The sequence below is a fragment of the Humulus lupulus genome, chromosome 1, assembly GCF_963169125.1.
Source record: "Humulus lupulus chromosome 1, drHumLupu1.1, whole genome shotgun sequence".
Taxonomy (NCBI): Eukaryota; Viridiplantae; Streptophyta; class Magnoliopsida; order Rosales; family Cannabaceae; genus Humulus; species Humulus lupulus.
The window spans coordinates 152179470-152202816 of record NC_084793.1 but is presented as its reverse complement, the minus strand read 5'-3'; the positions used below and the strand labels follow the sequence as shown (position 1 = coordinate 152202816).

Genomic DNA, 23347 nt, shown 5'->3' with positions numbered 1-23347 from the left:
TCATTTGAGAAAGATGTCCAAGCTAATAGAAAAACAGAACACAATACTCCCTTTTTTGACTATCAAAGGGCCAAAGTATAAATCAATCTAAAAAAGAAAAACAAATAAAAAAAAAAACATAAAAGAAAGTCTTAAACCAACAAAAAAACACAAAAACAACGAAAGAAAGATCGACTACTTCTTTGACTTGGATGAGGAGGCATGCAGACTAAGCACATTGTCAAGGAGAAGTTGTTGAGTCTCGACAAGGGCATCCATTTTGTCAAGGAAGATAGTCTGATTGGATTGAATTACTCCAATGACAGCTTTCAAAGCAGAAAGTTCAGGTTCCCAAGAAGGAAAATCAGTAGAGCCGCTTGACCCATCAACAAACTTGATTATTAGATCAACATGCTTGATACGCTTGGAAGAGCCTTGGGTAGTTGTCTCCTTGAACTTGTAGGTAGTGCCTTTCCGAATAGCCACCATGTACTCATCAGCAAATTTGAGAGTATATTGTGTGGACAAGATCTTGTAAATGATGCTAGGAAACAATAAAAATTGAGACTTTTCGCTATCCTTTGATTAGAGACAAAATCTGATCGAAGATCGTCTTAGGCAGATTCACTAGAAGACCTGTGCCAACCTTATACAGAAAAAATGCAAGCTCTTGCGAAATAGTAGCAGAGTAAGTAGTAGGGAACCAATTAGCACAAGAAAATTTGTATAAAGCACCATACTTATGAGTGAGTTGCAAAACCTTAAGAGATGTGTTTTTGGTCCACTCAATGGATTGACCTACCAATTCTAAAGCCACAACATTCTTATCTAAGTCAACAATCTTAGCAGCTAGTATAGGCACACCCAAAACCCGAGCAATCTTATCCTCACTAAATTTAAACCAATTCCCTCTAACATACACTTTTTCATACATAAAGAATTCCACATTAGTAATCTCAGAGGTCAAATTTTTATAAAATTCACTCACAATTCTAGGGACATAACTCTTAAACCCCATTACCGATCCAATCCAACATGCATCCTCAAGAGGCTTAATAACCCTAAATTGTCTATGATCATCTAACACATAATTTCTTTTAGCAATAAACTCCCCATTTCATACAATTTCATATTTTGATGGGACTCATAAAAAAATAGGTAAAGTTATACACCTTGGCTGGAGACTTCAGAGATGCATGTGGCACCAACTTTTTGATGTGTTTTGGGGCATTCTCGCTCATAGGCCTTTTCCCTGCCGACTTGGATGCCGAGGGTTCCTTCACAAGAGTTGATTGCACAAGTGGAATAGGAGAAGGTCCCTTTTTGACCACTTTCGGAGATGAAACAACTGGGAGATCAACCATTTCTTCCGAATGAACAGATTCAGAGTCAGAGGCATGGGTGTCCAAATGTATAGTAGGGTCTTCTTTTTCATCATCAGACTCAAGAGACTCGGACTTAGAGGGAGACTCATCACCTTCCTTTTCTGAGGACGAACAGGGAAGAGGCATTTTTCGAAGACGGGATCCCTTGGGTGTTGGAGTTGTCGAGTCCGAAGGAGTTGATGGTATTGGTTTGGTTGTCGATTTGGCTTTGGAAAGTTTTTCTGCAACATATTTGACCACCATTTTCTGCGCTAGTACATCAGGTGACGAGGATGAATCAGACACTGGTTTTGAAGACTCGGGGGTACGGAGCCCATCCTTGGCTTGCTCAGAGACTGGAACCTGTTGCTCACGATCATACCCATCGGATTCAGACCAAGAGATTTCTGTCTCTGTTGGGGGTTTCTCTTTCTGCAACTCCGCGACTGGAGTTTGGGAAACCGCCACTGAAGGGGCGGTTAATGGTGGAATGATGTAATCACAAGACCCTTTCTCTAGGGTTTGAGTAGACGCTGTCGTCTTCTTCCCTTTAGGTTTGGAGAGAGAGCTTTTCGAGTTAAGGGCGACTGGAGTTCCTTTCTCGGGTTTCTTGGACGAACATGCTCCTCGGGTCTTCATCATTGTTCTTTGCAAAAACACGTTAGAGAGAAGCACAAACAGAGAAAGAAATAGAGATGTTTGAGAGAGAGAGAGAGAGGGTGAGAGTGAATAGTGGTGCAAAGCTTGGTTATGTGATCGACTTATATGAGGATCCGAGATTTAAATTTCAAAAGCAAAAGAGGAAACTTTATGCAATAACTCCCCATGATCGTGTACACACTTTTGGGTAACTACCACAATTGGAGCCAAAATTTTAAAATGGAAAGTGTGGAAAATATGGACCCATGTTTATAGCACATGTGAATTAAGGCAATAAACAACCAAAAACATTCCTTAAATACCCGATACGATCAGACCCCCTTATTCTTTTCTTACATATATATTTTTTTATATTATAAACAAAATTTCCAATAAAATGTCTTTTGATTTGGTGCTCAATAACTTTGTGACCTGTCCAAATATAGATAAACAATCCAACATAATGATTAGTGTTATCCATGTTTTCCACCCGTGACACGTGGCATGACCCAATGGGTCCGTGGGACCTCTTAAGAGGTTCGGGCCCATCCTGAGCCCAATGAACAGGGAAGGAGGAAACCATGATAGCCCAAAAACTATCAAGCCCAACAACATTCAATTGGCGCGAGCATAATGAAGGAACCATGACTGAGATGCAGGCCCAACTCAACTCCTCGGCTAACAAGTCTGCAGCAAGCTGGGTCGTGTCCTGCCCAACCTTAGGCCGAAATCCAGTCTCGGCTACCAGTTGGTCCACGATCTGTTGGGGAGCATTGAAAGCCTCCAGACGATCGACAAACTCCACCCTCCACCAGATTATCAAAGCCCAGGCAACCCCGTCCCGTTGATCCCGACCTTAATCTCATGGTTGGGACACCATCTTCATCCTCTCTTCCCGGAGGATCAAGTCCCCTTCCTCGGGAAGGGTTGGGTTGATGGGAAGCCTGGGAGCCTCTGAACCTCTTGTGAGACGATGGGGCTTTCCCCAGAGGAATGCTCCTCAGCCAAGGCAGGTTCCTTAGTCCTGGCCTTCTTGGCCCGCTTTGGAGACTCTGTGGAAATTGAGTTTGCTTTCCTCTTGTCTGTCCTTCCTCCTTCAGAAGGCTCCTGCTCCAAGTTAATAACCTGGAGAGGAGAAAATTGGGGCAGGATTGGTTCGATGAGCGCTATCAGAATGGAGCACGGAGCTGGATCTCTCTTGGAAGCCTCCAGGACTGGCTCTGAGTCCCCGAGTATCAACTCTATGATCTTCTTTTGGGGGCGGGCCCTTGGCGGCTCTCTTTGCTGAAGCCTTGGCCGCAGCCGCCCTGGCCTCGACCATCTCCTTCATTTCAGCCACTGGATTGGACATATCCGAATTACCTGAGATGGAAAGAGAAAGAAAACTAACAAGTAATGTAAAGGAATGAGGACAACAAACAAAACTAAAAGAAACACTTAAAGTCTGAAGTCCTTTAGTAAGAACCCTCATCCATGGAATGGGCATGACTCAACTCCCCTAGTGCAAAAGAATGAATATGGTCCCCTATGTCATCCGGGTCCAAAAACTACCGTATTGAAGGAACTAGGATGAGTACATGAGGGTCAGCATGTCTATAGAAATGGGGCAAGGAATCCAACGTTTCTAACACTCCCGGTCAAATAATCCCAGTACTATTGCTTATTCCTAACTAAGCCCTCAAAATGAGGGGCATACGTTAAAATCGGAGGCATTTTACCTTGCCCCGAAATACTAGCCCTGAGAGCTCAGTGTTAGGGTGCCTCCGCTCGAGAAGGGCGTCCATATCATCAGATTCGGCCTTTTCCACTTGACGGGCCTGCTCCTTTTTCATCTTCTCCGTGTCCGCCTTGGTCGTGGCCTCCACTGTCTTGATGTGGATAAGGGCCAGCTCCTCCCTCATGGCAGGATCCCTCTCGCATTGCAGCCCCTAGAAGCTAGCGACATATATCGACTGGTTCACGACAATCAACTTTACCAGCCAAAGGTTCTTCGTAGTCACGAAGCCCCCCACATCCAGCTCCTCGGCACTAAGAGTGGCATAGAACTTTTTTTATTCCAAGATCGATTTACTAAGCCGAGTCTGAGCATATGGGCCTATTTTCCAGGATCGTGAATGTCCAGTAAACAAAACTAAGAGCTAGATAAAAAATAAAGAACGATGACTTACCCATGCGTTGGAAGTCCAGCACCAAAGTGGGGCTCTTCTCCAGGAGGAACCCGAATGTCATGAACCAGTAGTGCTTGACATTCGAGGGGTGCTTCCATGTACTGAATGGAGCTGGACTAATGCCACGGTCCTTTAGTCTAGAGTTTAGTTGCGGCTCCAACTTGTAAAAGTACAACACTTCTGTGGGGGTGGGCATCGGGATCTCCTTTGATGTGCAGAATATGTGCCATCCCGCGAGCAATTTATATGCTTGGGGAAAAGGCTGAAAAGGCGCGATCCCCCACGAACTTGAGGAACCACGCAAAATAATTATAGAGTGGAAGAGTAGCTCCCGCACTGATGTGGCCTATGCTTCAGGCCCCGAACATGCTTGCTCCAGTATGGGCCTTCTCCTCCTTCCAGGCCAGCCGGTTATCAAAAAACCCTGGAGTCGACTCTAATCCAAGGGCCTTCTCTAGCTGATGTAGCATCTGGTATTTCTAGAACTCATTCTTTTCCCCGTCCATTTCCCACGTGTTGCTAGCGGGAAGTTTGGTCCCCTCTGGGACTGCAAGGCCCGCTTGGACAATGTCCTCCGCGTAAAAAGTAATGTCGCAACTCATGATCAGGGACCTGGAAGCAACAAGGAAAACGAAAACCAAGTAGTTAGCACCAAAACCGAAGAAAATTTGTTAAGGTACGGGGATTCTCCTAAAACTGCTTAGAGAGGTCCCCTCCGGACCTAGATCCTGGACCAATGGAGATCCCAGGATCTTAAGTCGAGAACTTAATGCCAAAGGTTTTTCTAATTCACCCCCAATAGTCTTGAGATGTCCGAATGGATCCAGGACAACCACACTAGTATGAGGTGTCACCCAGAAACTCTATGGTTCGTGTCTACCCCTATCCTACCTAGAACCGCCCTACACGGAGGTCACGACCCTAATCGTTTTATGGTCGCAGAAATAGTGTGACAATAAAAACAACTAAAAAGGAATAAAACGAGGAGAAAATGACCAGAAAACATACTATGGAGTATTGGATTTGAAATTTGTAGAGTCTCGGGCGACAACGTCAGTAGAATCTCAGTCATGATCCTGAGAAGATGATGCAGCAGTTCATCGGCACTCCCAAACATGTGAACCGGGACATAATTATCTGCTGGTTGAGTGGGAGGATGTAACGCCTTGGATAGCCAAGACCGGTACACTGTGTACTTATAAAGGTGCAGGACTTGCTAATCAAATCATTTAGTGAAAAAAAATGTGATACAGAAACCACTAGGGTTAAAAGGTTTTGGTCTCAAAAGGGTACATTTCATATAACTAAACATTTTTACACATGGGATCCCAAAAAGGAACAACGTTCAAAAGTCAGTTTACAAAATTTCCAAAGTACAACCATTCACCAACCTCTTTAAAGGCAAAACAGACATTTATGGTTCTCCTGTTCCTTTTTTCCCCTCAACCGTGGCAGCTAAGCAGCTGATCATGTACATTCTGCTCACAGAGCTCTCCAAATCAAGGCTGATCCAGCTTGCCCTTGCCTTTACCTGCACCACGTAGCACCCATGAGCCAAGGCCCAACAAGAAAACAAAACATTACATAACAAACAATGATAACAGTTGAATAACCCTTAAAGCAGGATTGCATACTTACCATTCCACATTAATCACATAGCATGTAAACATAACCAAAGATTCAACTAATCAACATCCAGCTATTCATCATGACAAATTCACCAATCATTAATAACAATCAAGTCACATGATAATTAGGGCCGACACCTTAGGCTGCACCCTCTGTTTACCCCACTGACTCCGGCCCGCTTAAAGCGAGCTCAGTGCATAATAAGCTGTCCTCAGCTACCAGTGGCCAAGCCGCGCCCTGTGCGCCAATGTAAACTTTGGCATTTTTAGGCCCTTTGTTTACAATTTACATGGTATGATGCCATCCTTTATAAAGCATACAAATCAGGGAACCCTTAGTCCCATTATGAATCCACAACCAGGTGCAGTTCTCTTACCTTTAGTTTCCACCCATGCCGCGACATAGCCCCCAAACAGAGCCCATTTGGGCTCAAAACTAGACACGGGCCGCGGCCCTACAAACCCCATGCCGCGGCCCGCCCTCCTTCCTTAGCACATTTCAGCTTCAGAGGGCCGTGACTCACCAAGAACTATGCCGCGGCCCGACCCCTTTGAACCCAAAAAAACCATCATTTTTTACTCTCAAACCCCACTCAAAACCATTCAAAACCATCCTAATTCCACAGCTCAATTATCCCAAAACTTCTCACATGATTCCAACAACACAACCCAGTTGAAACTTAGACTAGAAACTTACCAAAATCCCACTTCAATCTCTGAAACTCACTTACTCAAGAACACTAAAACCAGCCATAAAAACTCAGAATTCAAACACTAAATCATGAATTAGAGCTTACTTTCTTTGATGAATCAACTCCCTTAATGATTTCTGAGCTAAAACCCAAGCTTTCTAGCTTCAATTCAGTCCTTAAATTTCAAAACCATAAACACTTTAAAACCCAGACAAAACATAGAATTAATCACCATGCACAAAGCTTATATCTTACCTCAGTTCTTGATTGAACTCCTTAGCTGAACACTGGACTAATCCTTCAAGACTCCAGCCCAAACCACTGAATTCCTTAAGTTTTCTGTGGTTTTTCTTTGAGAGAGAAAGGGAGAAAGAGGGAGGGTCGGTTCCTTGTGTTCTACTATGTTATGAGATTTTACTTAGTCTATCCTTAGGTGATTAAGTTAATCCAAAGGCTCGGGATGTCGGAAACGTCCCCGAGGGAAAAATGGTAAATTCCCCAATATTCCCGTCTAATCTTCCTAACCTCAAATATTCTCCAATTATTTATTTCCATAACCCGCTAATTTAAATAACCTTCCAGTACTTAAAATACCCCTTGACTTGCCCAAAGTCAAGTATTAAGCCCTGTTGTGACTTTCCCACTAACTAGCTCCCTAGAATCGCCTCAAGTCGCAAGCTGCAGATTTACCCACATAATAATGTGGTTCTCACAATTAAAGCATATAATCACATTTATATTCATATAACCATACTAGCATGCTTATCATATAATCATGCATTAAGTCAATAAATTCACGCACAAACCAATTATGCCCTCCCGGCACACTAATCAAGGCCCTTAAACCTTATTAGTGATTTTGGGTCGTTACAACTGTCCCCTCCTACTGAAAATTTCGTCCTCAAAATTTACCTGAATAACTCAGGATACTGATCCCGCATCACCGTCTCTAGCTCCCAGGTCGCTTCCTCGACCTTGCTATTTCTCCACAACACTTTAACTAATGGAATCGTCTTATTTCGTAGAACTTTATCCTTCCGGTCCAAAATCTGAATCGGTCACTCCTCATAGGACAAGTCTGTCTACAACTCTAAATCCTCATACTTCAATACATGCATCGAATCTAAGACATACTTCCGCAACATAGAGACATGGAATACATCGTGAACTCCCGACAACGATGGTGGTAAGGCCAACCTGTAAGCCACCTGTCCAATCCTTTCTAAAATATCGAAAGGTCCAACAAACTGAGGGCTCAACTTCCCCTTTACTCCGAATCTTCTCACCCCTCGAAGTGGTAAAACTCGCAGAAACACGTGGTCCCTAACCTGGAACTCCACGTCTCTACGCTTAGGATCAGCGTAGCTTTTCTGTCTACTCTGCGAAGCAAGCATTCTGGCTCGAATCTTCTCAATAGCTTCATTTGTCTTATGAACCATATCTGGCCCCAAATATTTTCTCTCACCCATCTCATCCCGATGAATGGGTGACCTACACTTCCTTCCGTATAACATCTCGTAAGGAGCCACTCCAATCATGAATTGATAACTATTGTTATACGAGAATTCGATCAATGGAAGATACTTACTCCAAGATCCCTCAAAATCAATCACACACGCCCTAAGCATGTCCTCCAATACCTGAATCGTCTTATAAGACTGTCCATCAGTCTGAGGATGAAAGGTTGTGCTAAACTTCAACTGAGTCCCCATGGCTCTCTGCAGAGCTCCCCAGAACTTAGAGGTAAAGATAGGGTCTCGATCAGATACAATAGACTTGGGAACCCCGTGGTGACAAACTATCTCCCTCACATTCAACTCTGCACACTGTTCCACTGTATAAGTCGACTTTGCTGGCTGAAAATGAGCTGACTTGGTGTATCTGTCCACTATCAGCCACACCAAGTCACAAAGTCCCACTGTCCTGGGTAGACCTCCCACAAAATCCATTGTGATGTTCTCCCACTTCCACTCTGGAATACCCAAAGGCTGAAGCAATCCCGCTGGTCGCTGATGCTCAGCCTTCACCTGTTGACATGTCAAACATCTGGCCACATACTCTACCACATCCTTCTTCATCCCGGGCCACCAATATAATGTCTGTAGATCCTGATACATCTTCGTGGTACCCAGATGAAGCGAGTATGGCACAGTGTGAGACTCATCTAGTATCTCTCGTCTGATCCCCTCATCTGCCGGAACACGAATCCGTCCCTGATATCGAAGCATACCAACCTCAGAAACAAAATAGTCCTTAGCTATCCCTGCTAAGACATTCTGCCTAACTTACTGTAACTGCACATCTACCAACTGCCCCTCCTTGATCCACTCTAGCAGGTTCAACTGCAAGGTAATATTGGCCAACCGACCCACCACTAGCTCTATCTTTGCCCTGGCCATCTCATCACCTAACTCTCTCGAGATCTGGACAAAACTAAATAACTGCCCCGAGCCCCTCCGGCTCAATGCATCTGCCACAACATTGGCTTTCCCTGGCTGGTAAAGAATGTCATAATAATCATAATCCTTAACCAACTCCAACCAACGCCTCTGTCTCATGTTCAGATCCTTCTGGGTGAAGAAATACTTCAAACTCTTATGATTAGTGTATATCTCGCACTTCTCCTCGTATAGGTAATGCCGCCAAACCTTTAGTGCGAATACCACCGCCGTTAATTCCAAATCATGGGTAGGATACCACTGCTCATATTCCTTCAGCTGCTACGATGCATAAGCTACAACTTTCTCCTTCTGCATCAACACACAACCTAAACCCATCCTCGATGCATCACAGTATACTATAAACTTTCCTTCATCCGAAGGAAGACTCAGTACAGGTGCGGTAATAAGTCGCCGCTTTAATTCTTGGAAACTGACCTCACACTTCTCTGACCAAACAAACTTCTGGCTCTTTTGTGTCAACTTTGTCATTGGTGAAGCAATCTTCGAGAATCCTTCTACAAACCGCCTGTAATAACCTACTAACCCGAGGAAACTCCGCACCTCCGAGGCGTTCCTTGGTCTTGGCCAACCCCTCATCGCTTCCACCTTGGATGGATCCACCTTAATCCCCTCTGCGCCAACTATGTGCCCAAGAAAAGTCACCTTTGGCAACCAAAACTCACACTTCTTAAACTTGGCATATAACTGATGCTCCCTTAACCTTTGTAAGACTTGTCGGAGATGTCGCTCGTGCTCTGCCTCTGAACTGGAGTATACTAAGATGTCATCGATGAAGACAATGACGAATTAATCCAAGAAGTCCTTGAACACCATGTTCATCAGATCCATGAAAGCTGCTGGGGCAATGGTCAAACCAAAAGACATGACCAAGAACTCATAGTGCCCATACCGTGTTTGGAAGGCCGTCTTCGGTATGTCCTCATCTTTGATCCTCCACTGGTGATAACCAGATCGAAGATCAATTTTTGAGAACACCGTCTTTCCCTACAGCTGATCGAACAAGTCATCGATCCTTTGTAGAGGGTACTTATTCTTGATAGTCAACTTGTTCAATTCACTGTAGTCTATACACATTCTCAGAGTCCCGTCTTTCTTCTTAACAAACCAAACTGGAGCGCCCCATGGAGAGTAACTAGGCTTGATGAATCCCAACTCCAGAAGTTCTTGCAGCTGTATCTTCAATTCCTTCAACTCTACTGGTGCCATCCTATATGGTGCCCTTGATACTGGTTCTGTCCCCGGTGCTAACTCAATCCCAAACTGAATCTCCCTACGCGGAGGCAATCCTGGTAATTCCTTAAGAAATACGTCCAAGAACTCACGCACGAATCTGGTCTCCCCCGACCCTGCTAGCATAACCCTGGTAGTATCCACTACACTGGCCAGAAAACCTATGCATCCCCCCTGCAACAAGTCTCTGGCTCTCAATGCTGGTATCATGGGTACGTGGGGTCCACGTACCGCACCCACGAAAACAAAAGGATCCTCGCCCTCAGGCTCAAAAGTCACCATCTTCTTCCTGCAGTCAATAGTAGCCCCATGCCTGACCAACCAATCCATCTCTAAGATCATGTCAAAGTCCTTCATGTCTAACTCTATCAGATTTACCGAAAGCTCCCTACTATCAACTATCACTGGCAGTGCCCTAATCCATCTACTAGAAACTACCAGTTCACCTGTAGGCAATAAAGTCCAAAACCCTGCAGTCCGATACTCACTAGGTCTACACAGTCTATCAATCACTTTACTAGAAACAAAGGAATGTGTAGCACCAGAATCAATCAATATAGTAAAAGGAGAGCCAGCGCTAGAAAGCTGACCTGTCACTACTAAGGGACTAGCCTCGGCCTCTGCCTGTGTCAAGGTGAATACTCGAGTTGGAGTCAAGCTATCCACCTTTCCTGCTTCCCCTTTCTTCACTGTTGGGCAGTCCTTCTTGAGATGCCCCACCATTCCACACACATAGAAAGCCTTGGCCCGACATTCACCCTGATTGCGTCTTCTACACCTCGGGCACTTTGGATAACTCCGCCATACTTCACCGCCGCCCTAACGGCCACCCTGACCACCCCGACCCCTCCTATCAAGACCAGCAACGGTCAAAGTGTCAGGAGTCTTTCTCTTGAAATCACTGGGGCCTCCGCCCCTACCTGTTCCTGAATAAGGAGGCACTACTCTACGACCCTGGCGCCTCACTACACTTTCCTTCCAAATCTTATTCTCCGCTTCCTCAGCGGTAAGAGCCTTCTCAATGGCCTGGGCATAAGTTGTTCCCCCAGGTACCGTTGTGATCCTAACATCCCGGGCTATCGTAGCATTAAGCCCTCTGATAAATCTGTCTTGCCTAGCAGCATCTGTAGGCACAAGATCTGGTGCGAACTTTGCAAGTCGGTCAAACTTCAGGGCATATTCTGTAATTGTCATGCTGCCCTGCACCAAGATCACGAACTCATTTACCTTTGCTGCCTTGATGGCAACATTATAGTATTTCTGACTAAACGAATCTCTAAATCCTTCCCAACTCAGAGCAGTAACATCCCTGGTCTGTGATGCCACTTCCCACCAAATGAAGGCATCCTCCCTCAACATATAAGTGGCGCAGGCCACTTTATCATGTCCCTCTATCCCCATAAAGTCTAGAATAGTAGTAATCATAGTTAGCCACCGCTCGCCCTTCAATGGATCAGGTCCTCCCTCAAAAGTTGGGGGAATGCTGCATCCGGAACCGCTCATACAATGGCTCCCACTAGTTCCCAACTCATGTTGACTGAACAACTGGTACCACTGCAGGTGGCACAATAGGGGCATCACTCCCTGATTGAGCCTGCTGTCGCAGAATGCGGATCTTCTCATCTTGGCTTTATAGTCGTGCTTGCATATCTGCCATGAGTTGCTGCCAGTTCTCAGGGACTGGCGGAGGAATCTGGCCCTGGTCATCACCTCTGGTCCCAGACCTAGTGCCGGCTAGTCGCGTAGATTTTCTTGGACGCATAACTATCCAAGTCAATCTGCAATCAACGACTCGGCAATTAGACCATGATGACAGGGTAAAAGCTTCTCCAAAATCCCCAAAGGAACATAACCAATCACAAACAGTCAAGATATATGCATTTATCCCACATGCACAAGCATTGCTAATAAGCATGCCCCAACATCACCTCACAACAGCTAAAATATAAACACCCATCCCTGAAGTATTATGGCGCCTAAGAGCACCAATGCGGCTTCAAAGAAGACAGGCTCCTCTAAAGAGCCTGCCAGATCAAAAGGTCCTGGCCCTCAAGACTGTGAGACTGAGCCTAGAGTCGTGCTCGAGGATGTGGCTCCAGAAGTTAAAGAGCTCTAGGAAGCCATGGGGGCCTTCCAGGAGGAGATGGCACAATTCAACGCCAGGCAGGAGGCATTCGCTGAAGAGATGGCTAGGCCAAAAACGGCGTTTGAGCAGCAGAGACAGGAGATGGAGGCCAGGAGCAAGGAGATCAAGCGACAGCAGGAGGAGGCCGATAGGCGACATCGCGAGGCTGCACTAGCTCTGGAGGCAGCTACGTAGCTGGCCCAAGCCAATGCCCAAGCTGCAGAATGAGGAGCAGCCACCCCAGGAGCAAGGACCATAGAAGCTGGTCGTAAGAACACTGTTAGACCCAATTCTCGAGGGCCAAACAGGAGTGGTAGTAACCCACTTGGTCGGGAGGAAGATGGGATCCGGTCAGGCACTGCCTCAACTCAAAGGGGGAACTCCAGAACCCCCTCAAGAAGCCACCGATTAGAGACTTCTAAGTCAGGAAGTCACAAATCAGGTAGCAAGAAAACTCCACCTGAGCAGGAGCAAAATAGAGCTCCTCGAGGTAAAGAAACTTCACACTTCTAAGATGGGCATGGTCGTGATGAAGCTGATAGTCATCACACTGACCAGTCGAAGGAGAAGAATGATAACAACCATCGAGGAGGAAAAGATTGCCCATCGTAGACAGGAAGGCCACCACTGCATCCCAAACAGCGCAGTGGCAAGGAGCATGTCACACACGGCAAGCCTTCCGAAAAGACTCGAAGTACGGTGTTCGATCGGTTAGGGAGACATACCTCCTAGAAGGATTTAAGAGACGACATCGTTGATAGGAGAAGGACCATCCTGATCAAAGGGCGAGATCCAATCCGACCTAGCAGTCAAGTAGAAATACTTGATGATGGTTTGCCGGATAGGAGCACTCGACTAGGCGGTCCCGAAAATGAGTCCCAAGCAGTGGCCCCAGGCATCTAAGCCTAGCTTGATGCTCTGGCAGCAGCAGTTCAAGGTCTGACGAAACGACCCTCTGCGATCGATCCAGTAGACCACAGGAGTGGCAGCCCGTTCTGTGCTCGAATTAGAGCAGCCCAACCACCGGCGAAGTACAAAGCACCGGTACTGCCAGTTTATACAGAAAAGGCAGATCTGATAAGGCACGTGGGGAAATTCGAAGATCAGATGGAGCTGCTCGGAGTGAGTGATGACTATCGGTGCAAAGTCTTCCCTACTACATTATCCGACACTGCCCATGAGTGGTATTGGAAGTTTAAGCCTAACTCTATCACTTCTTAGGAAAGTTTTAGAAAGGAGTTTTGTAGGCAGTTTAGTGTTGCCCGGACCCCTCCAGTTTACGCCAATCACTTGGCCGATATTAAACAAGGGAAGGACGAGTCTCTCAAGAACTACATACAAAGGTTCATGAGAGAAGCAAACCGAGCTACTATAGTTAGAGATGAGGGGAAGATGGTGGCAATTTCTTCCGGCATATTCTATCGGAGTCTTTTGTGGGACAACATTCATCGCAACCCAATTTCAACGTTACAACAGTTTCTTGACCGGGCGGATAAATATATGAAATTGGACGACGCGATTGAGAAAGGAGAGAAAGGTCTAAACAATCCGGGCAGATCGACTGATCTCCCCAAGAACGGAGAAAATGGTCAAAATGGCGGAAAGAAACGTGGGAATAACGGGTCTGACCGCCATGATGAAAAGAAAGCTAAGTCGAATCTGAACGATAAGCCAACCAAGTATGAGCCCCGATTCACAAACTACACAACTCTTTCAGCAAGCCGGGCAGAAGTCTATCTCGCTAGTCATCAGGAAGTTCCCTATAAGAAACCCCCACTGACGAGGAAATAGACATCTAAGAGGGACATGAACAAATTTTGTCGGTTCCATGGAGATTATGGCCATGACACAAACGAATGCAATCACCTCCAAGATGAGATAGAATTTCTTCTCCGGTCGGGCAAGTTGAGGAAGTACCAGGCAGAGACACCCCAAGGAGAAGGAAGTAGCAGCAATCCTGGTTTCAAACGACAAAGATCTCCACCCTTGCAGCCCGGACCTATGGACTTTACCTTAGACACTATATGTGGAGGTCCACACTTGGCTGAGGAAAGCAACAAAGGAAGGGAGAAGCATGCTAAGCGGGAGTGCTAGGATCAGGAGCCACTGGAGCGGCGAGCGTCTATGAATATATTATTTCTAAATACCGCTTTTAGAGTGGTAGTTTGATTTCAAGTTGTTTAACTTGTTAGTTATATTTGGATTATGAGCTGGTTATTTGCTGACTAGCCATCTATTTTTGAACAATTTTGTTGTTTAAGACTCGTTATTAGACACGTTTTGTCCTTTCTAATTTACGAGTAATAAAAGAGATCACGCACAGTGTGGTCGATTCTTGCTACAAATGTGCATGTGTGTTAATTATTCAAACAGTGTTCAACTAGTCGGTAAAACCGGACAGAGTTCAACTGGTCGATACATTCAAGCAGTGTTCAACTGCTCGAACAGATTCGGTCAAATAGCAAGTGACTAAGGATCTCTCAACCCTCAATCACTTGGGGGGCACATAGGGTATATCGGTATATAATTTAACACAGGCAATAAGAGCACGAGTTAAGATATCTGTGTTTTAGGCTGACTTGTAAATTTTTGAAGTCCAAAAAGACCATTAAGCTAACTTGTTTGACAAAGCTTAAGTAACTTGGAATTTTTAAAAATTTTAAGTTAGAAGCAGATATTCGTGTGACAATAAACATTATGCTCATAAAATGTTAGAGCAATAAGAGTGTGAGAAAGTATACTTAGTATGGACTTATGAAATGTCTAGAATTTCTATGTTAGAAAACTAAGTACTCATGCGAAAATATGAGGCATACATCAGAGTGACTTTGCTATTCACAAAAAACTTATAATGTTTTAAGTCTAAAATGACTTAGAATGTTTCAAGTTAGCCAAAAGAAAGTAAAGTATAAATGCCAACAGCTCGGCCATACGAGCAAAAGTGCAATAAAATACAAAATAAAAGTCTACTAGAGAGCTGGTAGGATGACAACTTGTCTGGTCGGATGGAAGCTTCTCTGATCGGATGAGAGATCACTAGTCAGCTCTGGCTGGTTGATCAACCCCTTCCTCAGCATCAACTGCTCCTTCCGGTCGGAATGACAGCGTGGGAGAACCAGATGTAGTGCCGACAGGATTAGCTACTTCCTCAGCAGCCCTTGGCTCACATTTCGCAAGCTCCTCTGCCTTGACCTCCTCTGTGAGAAAGTCAAGGTTGAGAGGCTTGTTCAGCTTCCACACCTGGTAAAAGCAGTTGAAACAGATTTCCTCATACCGAACAAGATTGATTTCTTTCTCCCGCCTTAGCTCCTCATTCTCGCGAGTTAGTCCCTTGTTCTCGCGAGTTAACTCCTCGTTCTCATGAGTCAGTTTCTCCAACTGATCGTTCAGTGACTTGTTAGTTTGAACTTGCTGTTGATTCTCATCAGACAGTCTCCTAAGAGACTCATCCCGCTCAGCCACGGTCCTCTCTGCCTGCTCCAGCTTGGATTTGGAGTCTTTCTCCGATGCAGTCAGAGTATCCACCTTAGCTTGGGCCTCCACTAGTTGGTCATTTAAGACCTTGATTAAATCCTTGTAGTCTACTGCTCGGTGCTGAGCATGACTGATGGTGATGAGCGTCTGCATGGAAAACAAGAGGTTATTACAAGTATAAATATGAATAACAAAATGTCTTGTGGTAGAGTACTTACATTCGCCAACTGAGCAAGCCCTCTTTGTAAGATGACATCAACGCTAAGTCGAGGAAAGGATTCAAAGCTTTGAATCGTTGAAGCGTCGTGAAGAGTCTGATCAATCATTTCCTTCCCAATAGTACCAGCAGTGCGAAGTGCCTCACTCGGGCCGGTCGGGCGAGTGGGGGTTAGGCTCGCTGAGGGAGGAAGTGAGGAAGAGGTCAGTTGCGGGATTGCAACTGACCCCTCGGGTTGTCTCCCTTGGCTAGGCGGTACTGTCCTCGGGACTTTGCTCGAAGGGGTGGAGCCACTTCCTTCTCCAGACTTCCTCTTCGGGGCAGGAGGAGCATTGAAATGCCTAAACATATCTGAATCTGCAAAAGAGAAAGTACAAGATTTGTTAGTAAAAAAAAAATAATAATAATAAAGCAATATGTGGATAAGTACATTACTACTACTTGACACTTCTATAAATCCCATATGACCAAGTTAACAAACATATCACTATGACTACTAGAGCTGAGTTAAGGGTTTGGTTGAGGAAGTCGTCCTCGTCGTCGGATGATGAGCTCAAGTCCCTCTCAGGCTGGATGGCCTTCCCCTTCCCAGGCTGTGTGGGAATAGCAGGTCTATGCTGGTCCTCTGGCTGGGGGTCCCTAATGATAAGATCGCCTGGTCTGCGGGAGTGAGGAGATGGTCCAGGAGAGAACTGATCGGTCACTACCTCAGTGCCGGCGTTTGACTGATCAGTCGCATTATTTTCCTCAGTAGTGCTCTCCACTGTGATGTTCTGGTTACTTGGTAGCAGGCCCACCATCTGAAGATTGTCTAAAGTAACCAAAATTTTCACATCCTTCTCCTCGATGCACATGTTGGCAAACTCCTCTGCTCGGTCAAACATCTCTTTTGTGGGCAAGGGTTGCTGGAATGGGCCCGCATGCGTAAAAGCCAGGTTGTTGGCTTTGATGTCCGACGTGAGAAAATACTCTGTATAGTATTTACCAGGATTCGACTTGTGAGCAATGCCACAAAGGTATTTAACCCCTTTATGCTTATGAAAGAGGTGGAAAAAACCTGTGTTCTTATGGCTTGGGTTGGTTATGAAGTCGAATAAGTAGTGTATCTTGTGAGGAGTAGGCTCATCCCAGCCTTGCATGAAGTAAAGAATGAACAGGGCAGACAATGCCTGAATCCCGCTAGGAGCGATCTGGAAGGGAAAGACGTTGAAATAATCCGCTACTGACCGGAAGAAGGGGTGTAGCGGGATAGTCGCTCCTGCATATATATGGTGCCTAGACTAGGCACAGTACGGTCCGCCAGGCCTGTTAGCTCTCTGGTGAGGGCACGAACATATCACATTAACCCCTCTCAAGCCCAAGGATTGGATGTGTTTGCCAAACATCCCAGGGTTGAGTTTTGTAGGCATGGAGGTAAACCAAGAAGGTGTTTCTTCTCCTTCCTTCCTTGGATTTTGGACAGCCAGATGCTGGATCTCGGTAGCGAATTTCTGGGTAATTTTTCTCCGAGGCTTCTTTGGTTTTGGCGTCTGGCGGGGTGGTCTCGAAGAAGCCACAGTTTGGACCTCACTGCGTTCTACCACTTTCTGTATCGCTCTACGGGCTACTTGAGGATCCTGGTCCTGTGGGAGTTTGTTGGACTTCTTTACCCTCATTGTCGACTGTTCAGCTTGATGAAGGAACTGCTCTTCATGAAGAAAGTATAAAGCTAAACGGGGGAGGATCTTCTTAAAGCGGTGGAGGCGATCCTCAGGAGTGCGACTGTTAGGAGACTTTGACGAGGAGTCGCTGCTTTGAGGGGTGTCGATCGACTGCGGGACGGATGTATCAGAATTCGTGTGGTTGTCACCTCCCCTATAGTCGAAGTGATTCATCTACAAAAAATAAAAATGGGGAGGTGAGTAACCATACAAATATAAAATGATAGAGCAGTGTTTATTTTTCTACTTAGAAAAAAATTGTCTAAAAAGTAAAATTTAGCATGCATGAAGAAAAAATAATTTTTGTGCCTAAAACTGCTTAAGGTCCTTGAAATGAGCATGAATGAAAGATTATGGTGATAGGCAAAATATTTTGGTGCTGTGTGTGCCTATGTCCGAGCGGGTTGCGTGCCTAAGAGGCTGTCCGAGGAGCCCAGTGCTCGTGTGCGTGTGTGCGTGCCTAAGAGCCTGGTCGAGCCGCGCGCTTGGTCCGAGGGGCTGCGCCTGGGTCCGAGGAGAAGCCAGTGTCGCATCCGAGCTGCGCGCCTGGGGTCTGAGTAGCAGTGTAGCATCCAAGCCGCGCGCCTGGTCCGAGGGGCTGCGCCTGGGTCCGAGGAGAAGCCAGCGTTGCATCTGAGCTAAGCGCCTGGTCCGAGGGGCTACGTCTGCTATCCGAGGAGCCAAGCCTGCATCCGACCAGCAGCAGCAAGTGTCCGAGCGTAGGCGTCCGAGCCTAGGGTGCATCCGATCGAAGTGATGCATCCGATCAGCATCAATAGATGTCTGAACAGTGAGCCCCTGGTCAGAGTGGTGAGGCTCTAGTCCGAGCCCAAGGCGAGAGTCCGATCGGACTAGAATTTTCAAAATGGCATGAGCAATGGCCAATCGGTCATACCCCATACCCGAACCTCAAACATAAACCCCAAGACAAAAAAGAAAACCCTAAATTCCATCTAGCACAAACACTATTTCTCATCCAAAACACACAACCACAAGATCAAAATGGGGAATTTGTAAAGTTCCTAATGTTCTAGAGACCACATTCATATCATCAAATACCCATAAACACATACAAGTAATTTAGGTTGAAAAACTCATTTTTCTTTAAATTTCTATGAAATTGAAGGTAAAATTGAGTTACCCATAACCTAAACAACATCAAAACAACCACCAAATACATTGTATCTCTAAGATTCACACATAGATTCAAGAAAAAATTATCTATGAAGTTCCGGCCAACACATGTATTTTTCATGGAATTTTTGAAAAAAAAACAACACAAGTGAAGATGAAAGAGAAGACTTACCCAATCTTGAAGAGACCTTGGAGAATGCTTGAAGAAATAAAAAGCTCCTCCTTGAAGACCCTTGAAAGTTCGGCCAAGAGAAGAAGGTTGTGAGTTTCGGCCAAAGGAAGAAAAAAAAAGATGAGAAGATTTTGATTTTTTTTTGCTTTCTTGTGTGTGTGGAAGTGTGGGAGTATAGGGGTCTATTTAAAAGAAAAAAAGTGGAAATTGCCACTTATTTTTGGACCCTTGGAATTCCTTAAATATTTTTTCTCCTCACGACTATGAGCAGTTAATTGCAGTGATCGTGGTCTGTGGAGTCGTGGTCTATTGCATGGCGGGAAGATGAATAGTTGATTTTTTTTAATAGTGCCGTCAGCTGTGGAGAAAAAAGTTTATTATGTGAGACATCATATAATAAACTTGGGGGGCAAATGTTATCCCCAAAATTTGAAAACAATGATGTGGCAATAGAAATGACAAATGGCAAGGAATGGTTGGGTGACCTGACTTAGGAGTGACCCGGTAGACCAATGAAGAATTTTGACTGGCCAGAGAAGTGCCATGACCGACCAGGCATGACCTTGTCCGACCAGTCACGTGTTTGTCTGCCCAGGCATGACCTTGTCTGACCAGTCACATGTTTGTCTGCCCAGGCATGACCTTAGTCGATCCATATCTCATTCAGGCTGGTCGACCACACCTTCACTGGGCAGACACGCACCTGACTGGGAAGACATAGAGCAGGGCAACGCAAGAGATCCCAGAAACGGCTTCAACAAGAATCAGTTTTGGCTTGCGCGGGAATCTCTCAGTTTACCCCATGAATATAGTATACTGTTATATTTTGAATATTATTGTAAATTAAATATAATGAGAATAGCAAAATATCCCGATTATGGGGTGATATCATCTACACGATCCTGAGCCTATAAATACAAGGCTTATGGCATCATGAAGGGGACTTTTGGGACTTTTTGATTCGAATTCTAATTTTCTAGAGAGAGAGAGAGAGTACTTGTATTTGAGAGAATTCTTGTATTCTTGTAATCTGCACTGAAGAAACTCAGTTGACTCAGGTTCATCTGATCTTGAGTGTAGATCTATAATCACAACTCTAAGTGGATTAGGCCATTACCAACACATTGGGGCTGAACCACTATAAAAATCATCTGTGTCGTTTATTTCTCTTGAAGGTTTTTGTCGTTTTTGACGTCTACACGTCGTTGGCCAAAAACGCGGTCAACAAAGGGTTTAGAGAAATTTTTTGGATTTTTCTTGCCACCTATTTTCTTAATGTATCTTTTAAATTTTTTTGATAGCAATGCCATTTCATCATCATTTTCCTCATCTGAATCTCCCTTAGAGAATTTTAAGGTGATTTTTGATCGGTAAAATATGAACGCAAGTGTACGTGTTCATGTGAAGTAATAAATTCTAGAAGAACGAATATCGTCCCACAAGGACTATTAACCAATTACCAATAATTGCTCTACTTTCTATTTGGCAAGTAAAATTAAGATGAATAAATCTAAGTACAAACACAATTTCAATAACTAAAAACAAAACAATTAATCAAATGATAAAAATCAATAATAAAAATACCTAGGGTATTAACTTCATCAACTTTTCATTCTATTAATTTTATTAATCAGTTCTAAATTTCATTCTTCCTATTCTAATAGCAGGTTAACAAAAATTGATTCCTATTCTTTTTCAAGATATAAGATCTTAACCTATATGCATGTTTTCTACATCTCTGTGATAAACTTAAACATATAGCAATCATTAAGCATAGAAACCTAATTGCTAGACAAGCCATACAGTTACTTTCCTCCAGTATGTAAACTATGTCTATATAACGATAGCGTATTCAATTCTCATCTTTCAAATTTTGACTCAAAATCATAAATCAAGCAAATATTGATCATATATTTACTAGCATTAAGCAAACATTATATAGATTAGAATAAAGAAGAAGAATTAATAGAACATCATAAATACATTAAATATAAATCCAAGTGACTACGTTAACCCCTACATAGAGGATTTAGTTCATACCAGACATGACTAAAACAACAAAATAATTATTCACAAACATAAAATTCAAAAGCTTCAAGAAGAAAGAGAAATATGAAAGTGTAGAAACAATTGTCTCAAAATCAAATTTAATATCTAAATTCGTAATTAAAATCTAACCTAATCCTAACTAAACCCTAAAGTCTAAATTTATACTAAAAAAAACACCAATTCCTTTTTTTCATAGGCGGGTCGCGACTTGGCCTTTCCTAGGTCGCGGCCCGTGTTTTAATGCACTTCAAAATATGGTTAGCCCTTCAGGCGTCGCGACCCTGTAAACCCAGGTCGCGACTCGCATCTCCATGGACCTTTTGGGTTTTGCCTCTGTTTCTTCTAGTGTCGCAACTCTATTGACAAAGTGATGACTCTAATTCCTTTCAACAAACCTTCAGCCCCTGACTTTGCTAGAGTTGCCGCCCTTAGGCCCATGGCGCAACTCTATAATAATTCATCCTTAGCACCAATTTGAGTCGAACAACCACCAAAGCTCCATTTTTCCACCATTTTTTCTTCTTCTTTTCATTTTTAGCTCATGATCCAAAGTATCGACCTACAACAAAGACAAACATGAGCGTACTCTTGCACAAAAAAACATAAAGACTCAAGATTACCACAAAAACACATTCTAAAATGACATTAAAATGGAGTTATTAATTTTCTTCTCTTTCATAGCAGTAGGTTTTTCTTTTTAATGCATTTGTTGATTGAGTTCAAACGTTCGAAGTGACCCCATTTATTCTTCAACTTTTAAGGTATCCAAATTCTTCACTTCTTCAATGGCCATGATTTTTTCTTGGAACCTATCAGGCAAGTCTCTAACAGTTTTTCTGATAATTTCTGCATTAGTTAATTTTTCTCCAAGAGCAAAAAATTCTTCGGCAATATCATACAGTTTTTCATAAAATTCAGATAGTGACTCAAAATCTTTCATTCTAAGTTCTTCAAATCTCGTAGTTAACATAACAAGTCTATATCTTTTTACCTCAGTTGTACCTTCAAATTGGATTCAAAGGATGTTCCAACCTTCCTTAGTAGTTTCACATAAGGAGATCAATTTTATATATCCTTCTCCGACACCATTAAAGATAGTGTAAAGTGATTTGTTATTGTAGCTTGATAATTTGTCATCTTCAGTTGTCCATCATAGTTCAGGTTTTAATGTAGACTCACCGATTTTCTCATAGACTCAACAGGTGTTGTCCATCTTGATAAAATTGACCTCCATGCCTTTTCATCAATGATTTTGATAAAGGCTCTCATTCGTACCTTCTAGTACGGATAATTTGTGTCATTCAATAGTGGGGCACGTGGTACTAAACCTCCTTCTGCAAGAAAAGACATGATAGGAAGCACGCAAAAGAAAACGGATAATCACAAGATCTCACTAAGAGTTTAGCAACCTGGCTCTGATACCAATTGAAATTATGTTTTCCTTAGTTTAACTGCCAAGTAATTATAAGCCTTTACAAAATGCGGAATGATCTTATGCTGACGGGTCAAACATACAATCCGATTAATCAGACATGAATACTACTACTTCAGATTTAAACTAGAATTCATCAAGAATAATAAAAATCGACACACGAGATTTGAGAAGAAACTTATTAGTAATGAACACAAATACAAAAGTAATGACTTATACAAAATTAGAATCCCTCTAGATTATTGTCGCATTATTTTGTATCACTCAATCAATATCCTTTCTGTCATAATCAGTTGATGTACTCGAAGTCCCTTCGATAAAGTCCAACTGCTTTCTTCCTCCCGAAGAAAGGCTTAGAACAAATCTTCTCCCGAAGAATGTATAAGCATCCACAATGGAAAATACACCTTCAATCCTAAGGACTAATGTGTATAAATAAATTGTGTAACATGCACAATAAAACGAGAATAAGTAATTTCACTCTTAATCTCACAAAAATACAATATTCACTCTTCACAATGATCAACAATGTAGACTCTGAAGAAGTGAGTTTCCCAAGCTGCAAGGACTCCTATTTATAGCAGGCAGAGGTCCTTATTTCACAGCTCACAAAATAAGGGAAGAATATCCCTATTAGGAAGGTCTAACAGGTCAGTTACCCAAATTGTTCAGGTAGTTACCCAAACTGCTTAGGACATCTGACAGCTCAGCATAAACTTGGATAGAAAAGAAAGGGAAACAAGCCACCACCCTTTAATACGAAAATTTTAAGGGTATTATTCATAATCAATTAAAGAAAATCATCCAAAAATACCGAGTATTAATTTATGAATGGTGGAATAAAAAGACATAATGGAAATCACACTATCTAAGGAAAAAATC

At 43.6% G+C, this 23347-nt stretch overlaps 1 protein-coding gene across 4 annotated transcripts in view; it reads left to right on the top strand.

Annotated features, from left to right (window-relative positions):
* The window catches only part of LOC133799201 (uncharacterized), a 54501-nt gene that overhangs the window by 7726 nt on the left and 23428 nt on the right, over nucleotides 1-23347 (top strand). The window lies entirely within an intron of this gene.